The sequence below is a fragment of the Hyperolius riggenbachi genome, chromosome 12 (assembly GCF_040937935.1).
Source record: "Hyperolius riggenbachi isolate aHypRig1 chromosome 12, aHypRig1.pri, whole genome shotgun sequence".
In the NCBI taxonomy this organism is placed as follows: Eukaryota; Metazoa; Chordata; class Amphibia; order Anura; family Hyperoliidae; genus Hyperolius; species Hyperolius riggenbachi.
The window spans coordinates 111,658,657-111,678,030 of NC_090657.1; the positions used below are offsets into that span (position 1 = coordinate 111,658,657).

The window sequence follows — 19,374 nt, forward strand, 5'->3', positions numbered from 1 at the left end:
AAAAGCATGCACAGATTTAAGTGGTCTTAAAGGACAACTGAAGCGAGAAGAATATGGAGGCTTCCATATTAACCACCCTGGCGTTCAATTTCCCCAGGATTTCCATGCAAAAAGTGTTTTAATTTCCAACCATTTTTTTTTTTTTTTTTTTTTGCAATCAATTTTTTTTTTTATATTGAATTCAATACAGATTATTGTATTGAATTCAATTAAAAAAAAAAAATAAGTGTTATCTGCAAGATGTTGAGGACGCTGTGTGACCCGGTGTCATCAACGTCGATCAACGGGGGACATGTGATCGCCGAGGGAGAAGCAAAATCTGCCAAGGGACATGGAAGAAGACATCAGAGGTACGCTACGAGGGATCAGCACGCCAATGGTGAGTATAAGACCCAGATGTATAGGTAGCCAGATGTGCAGCCAGGTATAGTTAGCCAGATGTGCAGCCAGATGTATAGGTAGCCAGATGTGCAGCCAGATGTATAGGTAGCCAAATGTGCAGCCAGATGTATAGGTAGCCAAATGTGCAGCCAGATGTATAGGTAGCCAAATGTGCAGCCAGATGTATAGGTAGCCAAATGTGCAGCCAGATGTATAGGTAGCCAAATGTGCAGCCAGATGTATAGGTAGCCAAATGTGCAGCCAGATGTATAGGTAGCCAAATGTGCAGCCAGATGTATAGGTAGCCAAATGTGCAGCCAGATGTATAGGTAGCCAAATGTGCAGCCAGATGTATAGGTAGCCAAATGTGCAGCCAGATGTATAGGTAGCCAAATGTGCAGCCAGATGTATAGGTAGCCAAATGTGCAGCCAGATGTATAGGTAGCCAAATGTGCAGCCAGATGTATAGGTAGCCAAATGTATAGGTAGCCAAATGTGCAGCCAGATGTATAGGTAGCCAAATGTGCAGCCAGATGTATAGGTAGCCAAATGTGCAGCCAGATGTATAGGTAGCCAAATGTGCAGCCAGATGTATGTGCAGCCAGATGTATAGGTAGCCAGATGTATAGGTAGCCAAATATGCAGCCAAATGTATAGGTAGCCAAATGTGCAGCCAAATGTATAGGTAGCCAAATGTGCAGCCAGATGTATAGGTAGTCAGATGTATAGGTAGCCAGATGTGCAGCCAGATGTATAGGTAGCCAGATGTGCAGCCAGATGTATAGGTAGCCAGATGTGCAGCCAGATGTATAGGTAGCCAGATGTATAGGTAGCCAGATGTGCAGCCAGATGTATAGTTAGCCAGATGTGCAGCCAGATGTATAGTTAGCCAGATGTGCAGCCAGATGTATAGTTAGCCAGATGTGCAGCCAGATGTATAGTTAGCCAGATGTGCAGCCAGATGTATAGTTAGCCAGATGTGCAGCCAGATGTATAGTTAGCCAGATGTGCAGCCAGATGTATAGTTAGCCAGATGTGCAGCCAGGTATAGTTAGCCAGATGTGCAGCCAGGTATAGTTAGCCAGATGTGCAGCCAGGTATAGTTAGCCAGATGTGCAGCCAGGTATAGTTAGCCAGATGTGCAGCCAGGTATAGTTAGCCAGATGTGCAGCCAGGTATAGTTAGCCAGATGTGCAGCCAGGTATAGTTAGCCCGATTTATAGGTAGCCAGATGTGCAGCCAGATATATAGTGAGCCAGGTGTTTAGCCAGATTTATAGGTAGCCAGATATATAGTGAGCCAGGTGTTTAGCCAGATTTATAGGTAGCCAGATGTCCCCCCCCCCCCCTTCCAATCCTCTACCCCCCCCCCCCCTCCTAGCACGCTGTGGGTAGCGATCTGTGCTACTCCAGTGTGCAGAACAAGCATCCAGCCACCCTAGGGAAACCCTGGGCAGCAAGCGGGGCAGAGAATGTGCGGGGGTTCCCCCTTGTATGCGGAGGCTGTGCGGGCGTGGGATCCCCCTCTGTGCGGGCGGGGGGAACCCCCTTCTATGGTGGCTATGCGGGCGGGGATCCCCTTCTATGGTGGCTCTGCAGGCGGGGGATCCCCCTCTGTGCGAGGGGGATCCCCCTTCTATGGTGGCTGTGCGGGCGGGGAATTCCCCTATGTGCGGGCAGGGGGATCCCCCTTCTATGGCGGCTGTGTGGGTGGCCTATTCCCGCCCCCACGGTCTCAGACCGTTGATCTAATCGCCCAAGGGCTTTCTCCAGCGACGGCTGCGGCGTCACCAAGTCTCGTAATGTAACTCTACAGAGAACTAAACTTCGGAGATGGAGGAGGGTGTGCGCCACAGCCGTTGCTGAAGAACGCCCTTGAGTGAGTTGATCTATTTACTCAACGGCTGGATGGGGGGGTGGTTTGAGATCAGGAGGGAGGGGGTAGGCTATCCACACAGCCACCACAAAAGGGGGATTCCCCTTCCCGCACAGGGGGATCCCCACCCGCACAGCCTCCATAAAAGGGGGATTTCCTGCCCGCACAGGGGGATCTCCGCCCACACAGCCTCCGCACATTCTCTGCCCCGCTGGCTGCCCAGGGATTCCCTATCGGGGGGGGGGGGGGGGGGAGGAGGGGGATAGGTCATCCACACAGCCGCCATAGAAGGGGGATCCCCCCGCAGAGAGGGGAATCCCCCGCCCGCACAGCCACCATAAAAGGGGGACCCCCCCCGCTCGCACAGAGGGGGATCCCCGCCTGCACAGCCACCATAAAAGGGGGGGTCCCCCTGCCCGCACAGGTCTCCACATACAAGGGGGAACCCCTGCACATTCTCTGCCCCGCTGGCCGCCCAGGGATTCCCAAGGGTGGCTGGATGCGGGGGGGGGGGGGGGGGGGGAATCGGGAGTGAGGGGGTAGGCCATCCACACAGCCGCCATAGAAGTGGGATCCCCCCGCCCGCACAGCCTTTATGGTGGTAAGTGCTGGGGTTGCTGCTCTGTATATGCACCCAGTATAAGAGTGCCCTCTGCTGGATAGTAAGCCATAGTGGGAACCTGCCTAGCTCTGCCCGGCAAGCTGAGTTTGAAGTGCTTCCATGGACTTGGAGGAGATACTTGCAGAACTCTAGATGGAAGATTTCTGTTGGGCTGGAGTCCCATTTTGATTGGTCAGGGTAGGTGACCGGGCCCCATACCTCACTGCTATAGAGCAGGATTGGGGTGATGATGCTGTTGAATATCTTTACCCAGACTCTCACTGGTGGTTTTAGGTGGTAAAGCTGTCTTCTGATGGCATAAAATGTTCTGCAGGCTTTCAGGGCCTGTACTGTACTGATCCACGCCCGCACTGTCACCATAAAAGGGGGGACCCACGCCAAATGTGCAGCCAGATGTATAGGTAGCCAAATGTGCAGCCAGGTATAGTTAGCCAGATGTATAGCCAGGTATAGTTAGCCAGATGTGCAGCCAGGTATAGTTAGCCAGATGTGCAGCCAGGTATAGTCAGCCAGATGTGCAGCCAGGTATAGTTAGCCAGATGTGCAGCCAGGTATAGTTAGCCAGATGTGCAGCCAGGTATAGTTAGCCAGATGTGCAGCCAGGTATAGTTAGCCCGATGTGCAGCCAGGTATAGTTAGCCCGATTTATAGGTAGCCAGATGTGCAGCCAGATATATAGTGAGCCAGGTGTTTAGCCAGACTTATAAATAGCCAGATGTCCCTCCCCCCTTCCAATCCTCTACCCCCCTCCTAGCACGCTGTGGGTAGCGATCTGTGCTACCCCAGTGTGCAGAACAAGCATCCAGCCACCCTAGGGAAACCCTGGGCAGCAAGCGGGGCAGAGAATGTGCGGGGGTTCCCCCTTGCATGCGGAGGCTGTGCGGGCGTGGGATCCCCCTCTATGCGGGCGGGGGGAACCCCCTTCTATGGTGGCTATGCGGGCGGGGATCCCCTTCTATGGTGGCTGTGCAGGCGGGGAATTCCCCTATGTGCGGGCAGGGGGATCCCCCTTCTATGGCGGCTGTGTGGGTGGCCTATTCCCCCCCCCCCGCCCCCACGGTCTCAGCCCGTTGATCTAATCGCCCAAGGGCTTTCTCCAGCGACGGCTGCGGCGTCACCAAGTCTCGTAATGTAACTCTACAGAGAACGAAACTTCGGAGATGGAGGAGGGTGTGCGCCACAGCCGTTGCTGAAGAACGCCCTTGAGTGAGTAGATCTATTTACTCAACGGCTGGATGGGGGGGGGGGGGGTGGTTTGAGATCAGGAGGGAGGGGGTAGGCTATCCACACAGCCACCACAAAAGGGGGATTCCCCTTCCCGCACAGGGGGATCCCCACCCGCACAGCCTCCATAAAAGGGGGATTTCCTGCCCGCACAGGGGGATCCCCGCCCGCACAGCCTCCGCACATTCTCTGCCCCGCTGGCTGCCCAGGGATTCCCTATCGGGGGGGGGGGGAGGAGGGGGATAGGCCATCCACACAGCCGCCATAGAAGGGGGATCCCCCGCAGAGAGGGGGATCCCCCGCCCGCACAGCCACCATAAAAGGGGGACCCCCCGCTCGCACAGAGGGGGATCCCCGCCTGCACAGCCACCATAAAAGGGGGGTCCCCCTGCCCGCACAGGCCTCCACATACAAGGGGGAACCCCCGCACATTCTCTGCCCCGCTGGCCGCCCAGGGATTCCCAAGGGTGGCTGGATGCGGGGGGGGGGGGGGGGGAGGAGATCGGGAGTGAGGGGGTAGGCCATCCACACAGCCGCCATAGAAGTGGGATCCCCCCGCCCGCACAGCCACCATAAAAGCGGGTTCCCCCACCCGCACAGGGGGATCCCCGCCCGCACAGCCACCATAAAAGGGGGATCCCCCGCCCGCACAGAGGGGGATCCAATCCAAAAAGCTTTATTGGCAGGACCAAATACATTTAGCATTGCCAAAGCAAAACAAAACATTAACATGGGGAGGGGGGATTGTGGGAATAAGGGAAGGATATAGGGGGTTGGGGTATATAGTCCATAGGTGTGTGGAGGATGTAAGGGACAGCATGGGGGACTGGGATATACAGTCCATAGGGGGGTATTGGGGGAATACAGTCCATGTGGTATCATGTTCCTCTCAGTTGGTGGCAGGCTGTGACATATCGGGCAGCTATTTGCACAGTTGTTTCCTCCTCCCCCAGTAGGATGTAGAGTTTGCTCTCTTCATCTGTGGAGGTAAAATCCTGGATGTGGGCGGAGAGTCTCTGGAAGTGGGCGGTCCTCACAGGTGCGTATTTGCTGCAGTGTAGCAGGAAGTGGGCCTCATCCTCCAAGACCTCCTGGTCGCATTGTCTGCACAGTCTCTCCTCCCGGGGCTTCCATGTCTGTCTGTGCCGCCCTTTCTCTACCTCCAGGTTGTGGGCGTTCAGACGGTACAGGCTCAGGGTCTGTCTGTCTTTGTGGTGGTGTAGCCTCTCCAGATATGGAGCCATTGTGTACTCCCTCTGTAGTGATTAATAGACAGCGAGTTTCTTGGAATTCTTTATGCCACTACTCCATTCCTCTATGTATCGTTCCTTGCAGCTTTCTATAGTCCGTTTTATTTGGGCTTTTTTCAGCCTGTGTTGGTGGCCTTGGCTGGGCTGGCTGCTGATGCTTTGCTTGAGAGCGTGTGGTATGGCCTCGCCCCCCTGGCTCAGTGAGGCTTTATGGTGGTAAGTGCTGGGGTTGCTGCTCTGTATATGCACCCAGTATAAGAGTGCCCTCTGCTGGATAGTAAGCCATAGTGGGAACCTGCCTAGCTCTGCCCGGCAAGCTGAGTTTGAAGTGCTTCCATGGACTTGGAGGAGATACTTGCAGAACTCTAGATGGAAGATTTCTGTTGGGCTGGAGTCCCATTTTGATTGGTCAGGGTAGGTGACCGGGCCCCATACCTCACTGCTATAGAGCAGGATTGGGGTGATGATGCTGTTGAATATCTTTACCCAGACTCTCACTGGTGGTTTTAGGTGGTAAAGCTGTCTTCTGATGGCATAAAATGTTCTGCAGGCTTTGTCTTTCAGGGCCTGTACTGTACTGATCCACGCCCGCACTGTCACCATAAAAGGGGGGACCCACGCACATTCTCTGCCCCGCTGGCTGCCCAGGGATTCCCCATCGGGAGGGAGGAGGAGGATAGGCCATCCACACAGCCGCCATAGAAGGGGGATCCCCCGCCCGCACAGCCACCATAAAAGGAGGAACCCCCCACCCGCGCAGCCACCATAAAAGGGGGACCCCCCGCCCGCACAGCCTCCGCATACAAGAAGGAACCCCCGCACATTTTCTGCCCCGCTGGCTGCCCAGGGATTCCCTAGGGTGACTGGATGCTTCTTCTGCACGCTGGAGTAGCACAGATTGCTACCCACAGCATGCAGTCAGGCATCCAGCCATCCTGGGGAATCCCTCTGATGAGAAAAAATGCAGCCGGTGGGGCAGAGTAACAGGAAATCTCCCTGTCGGCATGGACGAGCTCAGGCCACTTAATTGCCAGTGTGAACTGGGTCTTAGAGGCAGAGGATCAGCATGATACCCAGGCAACTGGTATTGCTTAAAAATAAATATATGGCAGCCCCATATCCCTCTCGCTACAGTTGTCCTTTAAAAGTATACCTCAAACATGTTATACAGCTGTTGGGATTAGAGTTTTTGCACTAAGGGAGGCTTACAGTGTTCTCCCTAGCTTCATTTATCCGGTCACTTCTCCCAGGTTAATTTAGTTGAGTGCCCGACTGGTCTGACTATGACTTCTGTGTAATTACGCTGTGCCACACTAACAATCTGCAGCCAGCAGCACAGCTCAATGCTGCAGCATGCACAGATACCAATGTGCCTCTTCCACTCATTAAAAGCATATGGGGCAGAGACATATGGGATGCTAACATTTAACCTCCTGAGCGGTATGAATTACATTTAATCTAACATTTAATTCCTGGCTGAATTAAATGTTAGCTAGCACAAGGCTAGCTATTATAGGTGCCCCCCACCCCCCGATCCAGCCGCTGTATACATTACCCAGCCTCTATCCAGCGATCGCTGCAGCCTCCTGCACAGCTCCGGTCTTCTCTATGGGAAGGATTGGAACTACGTGTGACGTCATGTACGATCCTCCCCATAGAGAAGACCGAAGCTGTGCAGGGAGGCTGCAGCGATCGCTGGATAGAGGCTGGGTAATGTATATAGCGGCTGGATCGGGGGCACTTATACTAGCTAGCCTAGTGCTAGCTAACATTTAATTCAGCCACTAAATAGATTTATCATGGGGGACTCCTGAAGCTAGCAAATCCTCATGAGCAGCATACCACTCAGGAGGTTAATTCCATTTAAACCATGCACATTGCCTGGCTATCCTGCTAATCCAGTTAGCCATAGACCCTAAACAAGCACGCAAATCTGACAAGATTAGCTGCATGTTTGTTTCAGGTGTACGATACAGACACTACTGCACAGAAAGATCAGCAAAACTGCCAGGCAACTGGTATCGTTTAAAAGTAAATATGGCAGCCTCCTTATGTCTCTCACCTTGAGGTCCTTTTAAGCAGACAGTGATGCTGCTTACAGGTCACCTGAAGCCCCGACCCCTCTCCCGTATCTAGCAGATTGTTGCTTCAAAAACACTTGCCCTGGGCCCAGGCTGCTCAGTAGATAATCGGGGGAGGGGGGGGGGGGGTGGGCAGCTACTGGCTTCAGGGCAACCTTAAGGTAGCCATACATCTAGCGCCGATGGGCAGATTTGACCTAGCGACCAAGGGACAAATCACTCTCTGATCGAATCTGGTTAGAGAGATTTGTCAGCTGCCCATACACCACAGGCTAATTACCGATGAATTTCAGCAGGAAATCTCTTGGGAATCGGCCAAGCCCACCACCTTGTTGCTATTCCCCTAACGCAATTATACATTATCTTTTCTGTATCGCTCGCCGTTACTGCCGCGTACCCGGCCAACCACAACTGCCTGACATGTCCAACCAATTAATACGACCAATTTCAGCCCGAAATTGATCGCATCATGGATCAGGTATGCCCTTGGCTGCACAGATTTTAATCCGACTTGATTATAATAATCAGAGTCAGATGGTTGATCAGCCGCTAAGTCGCCTGATGTATGGCCACCCTTAGTTTGACAAATGTCTGTGTGGCTCCTCTTTCTTTCACCACAATCACTTGCCCTGCGACCACTCCTTGCAGCTGCCAGTTTGCTTGCCTATGCCAGAGTTCACAATTCAAACCGAGCAGTTCCAGTAACTAATACCCTTAAAGGGAACCCAAGGTGAGAGGTATCTGGAGGCTGCCATATTTAATTCCTTTTACAATTTTTTTTTATCGATTACACGCTAAAATTAAAACTCTCTCACAAATTGCAAAACCACTCAAGAAGCAAAATACCTTCCCAGATAGGCACAACTATAAGCAAATTGACAGCTTCACATGTTTTGCAACTGTACACAGTGATTTTCAAAACACTACACACAATTTGTGTATATTTGACTTAAAAAAAATCAATCATATTGACCAGGGTTGTGGAGTCGGTACAAAAATCTTCCAACTCCAAGTACCCAACATGGCTCCAACTCCTTAGTCTAATACTTACCAGAACTGTGGGTTTTGTACAAAATCATCCGACTCCCAACTCAGACTCCTCAGTTTATGAAATCACTGACTCCGACTCCAGGTACCCAAAATTGCTCAGACTCCTCAACTCCGACTCCACAGCCCTGATATTGACTCTACCTTACAATATCAAGGCATAGGCTCTCAAGTGAACACTCACATGAACCGATTGGTTAAACACAATCGCCAGGTGTGCACAAACAAAGGTGCATAATTATGGACACACCAGTCAGGTTTACAAACACTACAAAAGTCAACTGTCTTCACCAAAAATGGATAGAGGAAGATGGAGAATGCATATAATAGCCATTCAGACAAGACGGAGGCAGAGGGAGAGGAGACATGCAGAGGGGTGGGATGTGCACAAAGAAGGCCAACCAAATCTGTCTAATGGAATATGTGTTACATTTGTGGACCATGTAATACAGTAAATCCAGAAATGTACAATATATCCTACATCATTCAATGTTCTGAAAATGTATCATAATTTGCTACCACAGTTGTACAGATATTTTTTTTGAAAATGTTATTACATTTCTCAATCCACTGAGGGGGGGGGGGGGGGGGGAATGATTTTTCTATACAAGAAAACCAAATGTTTTCATTCTGTAGCATGCAGCCCATTTTATGCAGGGGTCACACTTTTTGAAATCACAGGCATTTTGCCACAATGTTACTGTAAATCGCATGTGACAATGCAAACAATGCTTTTCCTTTGAGGCTGCTGTATTTTCAGGAGCCATCTGTGATACTATAGCGTTTATGTAAAAAAAGATACAACCTGTACTATTTTTCCACACAACACATGCAAATCCTCATTGAAATACACTGGCTGCAGTAAAAAAAAAAAAAAAATGTCTGTGTTCAATTGCAGACGAATGGACATATCGTGTAGAAAACCGCTTGTGAGGAATCGTCTGCATTTTCCGCAGACACAGGTGTGATCCCTCCCTTAAGGCCTGTATGCACCTCGCGATTCTTATAAAGATTTTCCTGATGTCTGGTTATTTTTTTTGAGCCATGTGCAGTCGTTTATGCGATAGTGTCATTGGTACAGTCCCATGATCACGCAAACATTGCTTAGTGTTGTGCAAAGATAACGACTTTCACAGCAAATCAGATCTTTAAGATCTCAGACAACTCCAGCGCAAAGTGCCGGGATTGCTTAAAGCCTCGCCGTTGTAACATTGCACATAACCCAGGCTGGTAGATGGAGGAAGATGGATCGATGGAGAATAGTCGTCGGGGAGATGTTGCTGGATCCATTTACCTGCATCGCAAGGTGACTACTTAGCTTCAGGATACTAAAACCCATGTTGTCAATGATCAGACAATTTGCAATTATGTTCAACAAGTCTGCTCAACAATAGCTTGTATTTTCAAATACATCAGGCTCTGATGAAACAACCGTATAGAGCGCCATTTTGAGAAAACTTCAAGCAGGTAAGTTTTGTTCAGAGTGTGCCATTGCATCTTTTGTGACTGTACATATTTTATTGCACAGCAGACCTATAGTATATTGATGTATGCAATGTCATCTTTTACTGGGTTTCATTGCAACTGGATGCGGAGGGAGTCCAGCATGAATATAAAATACATACACACATATATATATATATTGACGAGGCTGGATTTCCTGTAACTTGAGAATATTGAGGAGAGGAACATACATTTTTGGTCACAGGACTGTTGTCCGTGTACCTGGGCAGTGTGGAGGTAAAAGATCCCCCAAAGTAAGTTTGTGGAGCCATTTCACAGAATGGGGTCCTCCACTGCATTGCCAACCTGGATCACTACAACTCTGGCCTCAGTCTTACATTTTTGAACGCACTACAAAATGGACAAGATGCAATACATTGTCGTCCGGGACAATATATCCTTTCATCATTCTGCTGATGTCCACAATTTACAGTACAGTGCAGTACCTTCCACCATACTCCCCCATTCTAAATGTCACTGAGGAGTTTTCCTTAGCATGGTGGTGAAAGTGTATGATCTCTGGCCATATGTACAGATGCCCCTCAGTCAAGCTATGGTGGAAGTCTGTTACCAGATTGACACAGAATCAATACAAAGGTGGATTTGTCACTCCAGAAAACTCTTCCCACATTGTCTTGCAAATGAAACCACAGCTTGTAGGGTTGCTCTGTGGCCAGATCCAGCTAGGGCGGAGAGATGATGTATAGATTGACTTGAATAAATAAATAAAAAAATACATATTTGGTGCCATGTAGTGTTGGAGAAATTCTTTTTACACGTTCTCTGTGGAAATGCTAGGTGTTTCAGGTTAAACAGTGTTTTAGGTTAAACACTGGAGTGTTTAACTGAATCCAACAGAGTCTGACCACCTGCTGACATTTATCTATATTGACAAGAAAATTAGGTTTTTGTAAGAAATTGTATAGTTTTGACTAATGTGGTCCATTTTCCAAATAATCTGAGGTGTTGTGCTACTTGTGTGTAGTGTTGTCTAAGTGAAGTGTTTGAAAAATGAACATCTGTTTTTAAAATTGCGCTTAAAGAAAACCAGAGACGAAGCACCCTCATGTATTTTATTACATTTATCAGTGGGAACATGACAGTAAACACCTACCCTGCTTTTAGCTTAATTCTTATCTGCTTAATTGGTCTATTAGCAGCTGTGATAAGAATCCCCAACTGGCTCAGTCTAGGTTTGACCTGGAATCATTATAGCTGAGTCACTCTTCTGTGGAGTCTTTTCAAGCCCAAGCCTGCCACCTCCTGGCTCAGATTTCCTGCTTTTCATACTGAGAGCTGTGATGACATAGGAGGGGCTGCTGCTGCTGAGAGAGAATCTCTGAAACAGACAAGTGTGGCCTGCAATATGATCTGTGTGCTCTGTGTGAACTCTGCATAATGATGATGACAGCTGTTTTATTCCTATGAGAGACACTTCCTACAGGCAGCTGCACATCATACCAAAATGAAAGCACACAGATGAAAGGCTGCATCAGCCTTTCTCATATAGCCTAGACAGCACATCCAGAACAACTCATAACCCGGAAGCAGAAGGGATATGAGGCGGCGGCCATATTTGATTTTTCCTGGAGCAATAATGGATAAAAAAAAACACTAAAAAAGGCACACCAGAGCAGCGAAATTATCAGGTAGAGATTTTATTCTATACAAGCTATCGACTGATATGTTTATTTTGTGTGAAGCGTTCATCTCTGGTTCCCTTTAAACAATTGAAAAAAAAAATCAAAACAATACCCGTTGCCTAGCTGTCCTCCTGATCCTGTGCCACTAATACTTTTAGGCCTCTTTTCCACAAACTGTTGAGCTGTGTGCTCAGCAAGCAGTTACCAGGCAGCTGCAAGCAGTTGAGAGTTTCAGAGGCATTTCACTGCCTATCAACAGTCCGTGGCAAAGAGGCCTTAAAGTGAACCAGAAACGAAGATTTACCATATATATCAGTGGGAACATTAGAGAAAACACCTACCCTGCTCTCTGTTTCCTCCTTCAGTGCTCAGCCCGCTTGTCATCAGCCCTGATAAAATCCCTGACTCAGATTTCAGTCTGGCTTTGCTCAGAAATCATAGTTGAGTCTGTCTTCTCAGATGTCTTTTCAAGCCCAAGTCTGCCCCCTTCTGGCTCTGCTTTCCTGTTGCTGCTGCTGCCGAGGAATGAGCTATGGTATAGTGATTTTTTTTTTAAATCTATATGTGTTAGTCATAAGAGGTTTTTAGAAATGGTGATTTAATTTTGCACACAGCCCACCAAATAATATGCTTTTGTGAAGAACTCTGTTTTGCATGGAGTTTTAGTAAAAAAAACAAAAAAGAAAACACAAAAAAAATGGCACCCCAGAGCGGCGAAAATACCAGGTATAGTTTTTATTTGGTAAAATCTATCGGGGGATATGTTTATTTTGTGCCAAAGCGTTCATCTCTGGTTTCCTTTAATCATAGACCTTGAACAAGCATACAGCAGATCAGGTACTCTGACTCAGGTTTTACTAGCTTAGCCATATGCTTGTTGCAGGGTTTTGACTAAAACACTACCTATGCCAGAAGATCAACAGGGCTGCCAGGAAAATGGCATTGTTTATAAGGAAATAAATATGGCAGCCTCCATATCCCTTTCACCTCTGGTTCCCTTTAAAGAGAACCCGAGGTGGGGTTCTGACAATGCTATCTGCACACAGAGACTGGGTCTGCCTATACTGCCCAGCCTCTGTTGCTATACAGTTCCCCCCTAAGTTCCCCCTGCGCTCTGCTGGCCCCCATAAATCCCAGCCACGCTGTCGACACGCAGCAGGCTGTGTTTACATCTGCAGCTGTCACTCTTGCTGCTCCCCCGCCTCCTGCATAGCTCCGGTCCCCGCCCGCGTCCCTTCCCTCCAATCAGCGGGGAGGGAAGGGACGCGGGCGGGAACCGGAGCTATGCAGGAGGCGGGGGAGCGGCGACACTGGAAGTACAGAGGTAAACACAGCCCGCTGCGACACGCTGCGTGTCGACAGCGTGGCTGTGATTTACGGGGGACAGCAGAGCGCAGGGGGAACTTAGGGGGATTGAGATAGCAACAGAGGCAGGGCAATATAAGCAGACCCAGCCTCTGTGCGCAGATAGCATTGTCATAACCCCACCTCGGGTTCTCTTTAACCTGTTTTTTTTCATCAGCTCTGTGCAGTGTAAAACCAGATGTGAAGCCATAGAACACCCAGATTTTAATCCCACTACACATAGCTGCTTAGAAGGTTGTCAAGAGCATTTAGGCTGGTGAGCACACTGCAGCAACATGATCAGGGAAAAGCAGCAGTGAGTTGCTAACAGGGGTGGCATTAATCACAGGGGAGATACTACAGTGTAGGAAGAAACAGGCAGGATAATAGATGGGTGAATACAGGGAGGGGTTGCTGTGGAGACAATAACTACAGGGGAAAGACATTAGAAGAATTGCTTCAGGGGGTGGGCAAAAGAGGGCATTTAGGGGAGGGGCACAGGGGTGGCACTAAACATAATATGGACATTAAGGCCTAGTGCACACCAGAGCGGTACGGCAGCGTTTTGCGATCCGCTTGCGGATGTGGAAACGCTTGGATAATGTATTTCAATGGGCTGGTGCACACCAGAGCGGGAGGCGTTTAGCAGAAATGCATACTCCCGGGCTGCTGCAGATTTTGGATTGCGGAGGCGTTTCTGCCTCCAATGTAAAGTATAGGAAAAACGCAAACCGCTCTGAAAAATGGCAGTTCAGAGTGGTTTTGCAGGCGTTTTTGTTACAGAAGCTGTTCAGTAACAGCTTTACTGTAACAATATAAGAAATCTACTACACCAAAAACACTTCCCAAAATGCTAGGTGAAACGTTACAGAAATATAAGAAAAAGCGTTTCAAAATCTGCTAGCATTTTGCGGATCTGCTAGCGGTTTTTGGTGTGCACCAGGCCTACGTGGTAGTTCACTTCACACAGGGGGTACAGGGAGAGGGCACAAATTCCTGGGTTAGAGGCACAGAAAATGCATTTCTCCTGTCTTGCAGTAAGTAACCTGCCATCTCTCAGCTTGACACTTCGCTCTCTTCCATTTACTACGTGATATCCATGTGCCTATCACTTATTCACCAACCACCTACTGAATTTTACATATATCCCTACCATGCATCTGCCTGGCACTACAGTCCCTGTTGACGTTAAACTACCCTCAAACATCACAACAACTCAAGCACATCTGTATTTCCCAACTGATGTAGTAGTAAAGTAAATGCTTAGCGATAACACATTGAACGTTTGACGCAGTTCAAATGCCCATGTTGTACATTTTGTAAGAGGTCTATGTAAAATAACCACCAATGCAAGTGAGGCCTGAAGCTGTTACATTGCCTAGCATCTGGTTTGCCCTTAATCAGGCTCTGCTCCACATGCCATGCCACCAGTAAGTGGCATACCGCAGGTAAGAGCAACTTTTCCTCATTACCCCTTTCCATTGCACCCCATTTTGTGCCAGAAGGCTTGCTGGCTGCTTTTGAATGTGCACATGAAATTGAGGTTAGAGTCCTCATCCACTACCTGCAACTGTATTGATTACTTGTCAGGCACTACTTGTCCTCCATTATTTGTTTTGTTGCCAAGTACCTACCACACCACTACTTGTCTGCCATAATCTGTCACAACACATTATCTACTAATTGCTACTCGAGTCCCAGAAGGTTTATCTGCTGTCTCTACATTCATGTTATCTTGCCTCCATAAAAACAAAGTGAACCCAGGGTGAAAGTGATAGGGAGGCTGCCATATTTATTTCCTTTTAAGCCATACCAGTTGCCTGGGCGCCCTACTGATCTATTTGGCTTCAGTAGTTTCTGAATTACACCAGAAACAAGCATGCAGCTAATCTTTTTTGTTCTGACAATTTTGTCAGAAACACCTGATCTGTATATGCTTGCTCAGGGTTTATGGCTGAAGGTATTAGAGGCAGAGGATCAGCAGGGCAGCTAGGCAACTGGTATTGCTTAAAAGGAAATAAATATGGCAGCCTCTCTCATTTCGGGTTCACTTTAACATAAACAAAACAGTGATTGTGATATTTCAACCTTCTCTCTCTGCTCCCCCACCCATAGTGCCAATCAATGTAGAAAATACCCCAATAAGCTCAACTCCTAAAGCTCGCTGTCTAGGGGTAACTTTGGACTCGGCACTTTCATTTGAACCACATATTAAAATCTTTTCCAGACGGCACTAGTTGAAATCTACGTCCTGTTCATGGCTGCTTATTTCTGACAGGATGTAGATTTCAACATTGCCACCGCCATTCTGCAGCTCCTCGCCCTGCCATCTATAGGATAGCAGAGCTCTGTGAGCCAGTCAGGAGTCTATGTCATTGGCTCCTGGCCACGTGATCACTGTGAGCCAGTCTCATTAACAGCCAGTTAACTACCTCCTGCTACTTCCATCTCAACAACTTTCACAGAATTTGCCCCTTCCTTTCACAGGGCTACTAAAATGTCTTGTATATGCTCTTATCATATCCCATCTGGATTATTTTCCCTACTCTGCAGTTCGCAACCGCAGGGACCTCTTCCTAATGTTTCTTTTCTGATGTGGATTTATCATATGATTATTATAGTTTTATTGATTTATAAAGCGCCAACCAATTCTGTGGAACTGTACAAAAAGGGTACATAATACAGACAATGGTATACACCAATTATGGACACTGGTACAAAATACATACTTTGTCATTACAGTGACAAATAGATGAATACAATGTATAAAAGATTTCAAGATACAAAATAAATAACAATTTTCAAGACACAAAAACGGAGGGGTGGGGGCACAGGAGGTGGGGTAATATACAGTATTCATACAGGCAGTGTGTTTTAGGATTAGTGAGGAGTACAACTTGATCAGAGGTTGAAGGGGGAATGGCCTAACATGTACCAGTATTGGTGATATCTCAAACCACTCATCAGTGTGTATTTGTTTTTCTGGATATCCTGGTTGTACAAAGTTTTGAAACTCTTGTATCTATGTTCCACGCTATTTGTTTTGTATCATGTACAGCACTGCTGAAGACTGCTATACAAGACTGCTATACAAATAAATAATAATAATTGTCCTCCCCTATTTATTATATTACTTATATAGCTCCGACATTTTACGCAGTGCTGTATAGAGTATATTGTCTTGTCACGAACTGTCCCTCAGAGAGGCTCACAATCTAGTCCCTACCATAGTCATATGTTTTTGTATGTATCGTGTAGTGCATTTATCACATTATAGGGCTAATTTAGGAGGAAGCCAATTAACTTATCTGTATGTATTTGGGACTAATCTGTATTCTAAAATTCTTACAATAAAAAGCATATTCTATTCAATATGTTCTCCTGGGCCCCTCTGTGCTGTTTCTGCCACTCCCTGCTGCGATCCTGGCTTGTAATTGCCAGTTTTAGGCAGTGTTTACAAACAAAAGACATGGCTGCTAACCAGAGTGTGATAGGCTGAGAGGAGCTCAGTCTGTGACTCACACAGAGCCTGCAGGGGGCGTGGAGAGGGTGTGTATAGCTTCTATCCTATTACAAACAGAACAGCACATTCCTGCCGGAGTGCCAGAGCCCGACAAAGCCGTCAGAGGAAAGAAGATTAGATTATATAACAGAGATAATACAGCCACTGTGCAACTAGGAAAGGCTGCAGTAAGACAAACCACATTAGAACAGGTATAGGAACTTATAGGATAGAAGATGTTGACCTGGTTGGGGTTCAAACCGGAGACCCAGCGCTAACCACTACGCCTACCGTGCCTCCCAATCTGCCGCAACTTGCCCCCAACTGCCTGTTTTGCAGTGTCTGTCACTACATGTCACACACTACCTGCCAAGTACTTGTCTGACATTATCTGTCACTACTAGTCACCCACTTTCTACCAAGTACATATCTGTCACCATCTGTCTGCTTGTACTTGTCCATCACCATCTGTCACTAATAGTCACTTACTACCTACTGCTAAATGCCAACAGACTGGAAAAAGAATATAGTGATAACACTGGCTTTAATATCATTTACTGCAAGTATAGGACAATTTTAAGAAATAATGGGAAAGTGACCTATAGCTATAGTACCAAGTAATGTTTTCATTTCAAGCACAAAGACCTCATCAACCTAAAATCCTCTCTTTCATCATCCCAAAATCCTCTCTCCAGTTCTTCATATGTCGTGTCAAATCTACCCAAATTCATCCCAAATGTGTGATGTTATAGCCATTCAGCAATGAACAGGAAACAACAATGACATAAGAACTCTAAAACCACCTACTCCCCAATCCACCACCCCCTCTTCCTCTTTTAACCTAATATAATACTAATGTCATTCCCCGCAGCAGTAGTTGAAACATGACCGGATGTAGGTTACTGTAACATCTCTAGGTATTATCTGGGAGCTTCATTAAATTCATTAGTCACCGGATACCCACTATCAGATTCTTCTATACCAATGACCTATTCTAAATTTCCTTATTTTCGGCACCCAAAAATCACGGATACCTCCATTCTATTTATAAGCGAACAGATGTGCTCTAGCCAAGGCTGACACCACAATGCTGAGCCATGTCCTTACGAGTCGTCGGCTCTTCCTGCGCAATGGCTCCTTACACCCACCCCAATCGTTCTCCCACATTTTTTCCGAAACACAACTAAAGCACTTCTTCCGTTTATTCCCACTTCCCCCATACCGATCTCACCGTTTTTCGCAGGGACGCCTCTCCCTTCTTCTTTCTGGCCGCTTCCGCTCCGCCCCAGGGCAGAACCTCCCGCGAGACTTCCGGAACAACAACGTCAGATCCCACAGGCTTAGAACGCAATGCGTCGCACGTAACATGATTGTGGGATGCTTTTCTCGCGCCATATCAGGTGTGGGCAAAAGAGAATTATTTGGCGAGGGTGAGGGCAAAAGAACAATCAGGTGACAGGTGTAGGCAAAAGAAGACATCTGGTATGGGCAAAAGAGCATATCAGGTGTGGGCAAAAGTGAGGGCAAATAAAAGCATACCAGGTGTGGACATATTTTAGGTCAGGCCAGTGGCGGCTCCAGGATTTTTTTGGGGGGGAGGGGGTGCTATGCAGGTGCTGGACCAATTTCTGGGGTAGCTGATGACCCGCGGTACGCAAAGCGCCTAAAAATATGGGCGTGGTCATGACTGGATGAGGGTGGAGCTAACTAATTTAAAGGGACTCCGGGCTCTACTTAAAAAGTAAAATAGTACTCACCGGGGGCTTCCTTTAGTCCAGCGCTGGTCGGGAGGTCCCACGACGGCGTCCTGGCACCTCTCCTAAGCCCCGCTCCGGAATGGCTGGACGGCGGCAGCCCGGGCGACACTCGGCTGAGTGTCGGGCTCCTTCTTCCGCGTATGACGCGGCTGACGTCACACGCTGGCCGCCTCGCGTCATCAAGGCGGCCGGCGTGGCGGTACGGCGCATGCGCGATTAAAGCGCGCATGCGCCGTACTGCCATGCCGGCCGCCGTGATGACGCGAGGCGGCCGGCGTGTGACGTCAGCCGCGTCATACGCGGAAGAAGGAGCCCGACAGTCAGCCAAGTGTCGCCCGGGCTGCCGCCGTCCAGCCATTCCGGAGCGGGCCTAGGAGAGTAGCCAGGACGCCGTCGTGGGACCTCCCGACCAGCGCTGGACTAAAGAAAGCCCCCGGGGACTAGTATTTTACTTTTTAAGTAGAGCTCGGAGTCCCTTTAAAGTGAACAAGGGGTGAGAGTGATATGGGGGCTGCCATATTTATTTCCTGTTAAACAATACTAGTTGCCTGGCAGCCCTGCTGATCTATTTGGCTGCAGTAGTGAACTGAATTACACCAGAAACAAGCATGCAGCTAATCTTGTCAGTTCTGACAATATTGTCAGAAATTCCTGACCTGCTGCATGCTTGTTCAAGGTCTATGGTTGAAAGAATTAGAGGCAGAGGACCAGCACGGCAGCCAGGCAACTGGTGTTGCTTAAAAGGAGATAAATATGGCAGCCTCAATATTATTCTTACCTCCGGTTCCCTTTAAAAGTGCAATGCGAAGACAGTGGGCCCAAGTTTTGGTGACCCTTTCCCCAGAAAATTCACATAATTGTGCAGGTTTTCTCAAGAAAATACACGTAATGTGAGCAGATTTGCCCAGAAAACACGCTCAATCATGTCGGCAGATTTGACCAGAAAACACATTCAATCATGTTGCAGATTTGACCAGAAAACACGTTCAATCATGTCGGCAGATTTGAGTAGAAAATACGTGCAATCATGTGGCAGATTTGACCAGAAAATACATGCAATCATGTTGGCAGATTTGCCCAGAAAATACATGCAATCAAGTGGCAGATTTGACCAGAAAATATGTGGAATTATGTGGCAGATTTGA

At 48.0% G+C, this 19,374-nt stretch overlaps 1 protein-coding gene across 2 annotated transcripts in view; it reads right to left on the reverse strand.

Annotated features, from left to right (window-relative positions):
- The window catches only part of GRB2 (growth factor receptor bound protein 2), an 80,992-nt gene extending 63,206 nt beyond the window's left edge, over positions 1-17,786 (reverse strand). For both annotated transcript variants that reach the window (XM_068264596.1, XM_068264595.1), the window contains exon 1: positions 17,704-17,786. The gene's annotated coding sequence lies outside the window, so the exon portion shown is untranslated. The remainder of the gene's footprint in view (positions 1-17,703) is intronic.
- Positions 17,787-19,374: the final 1,588 nt, after the last annotated feature.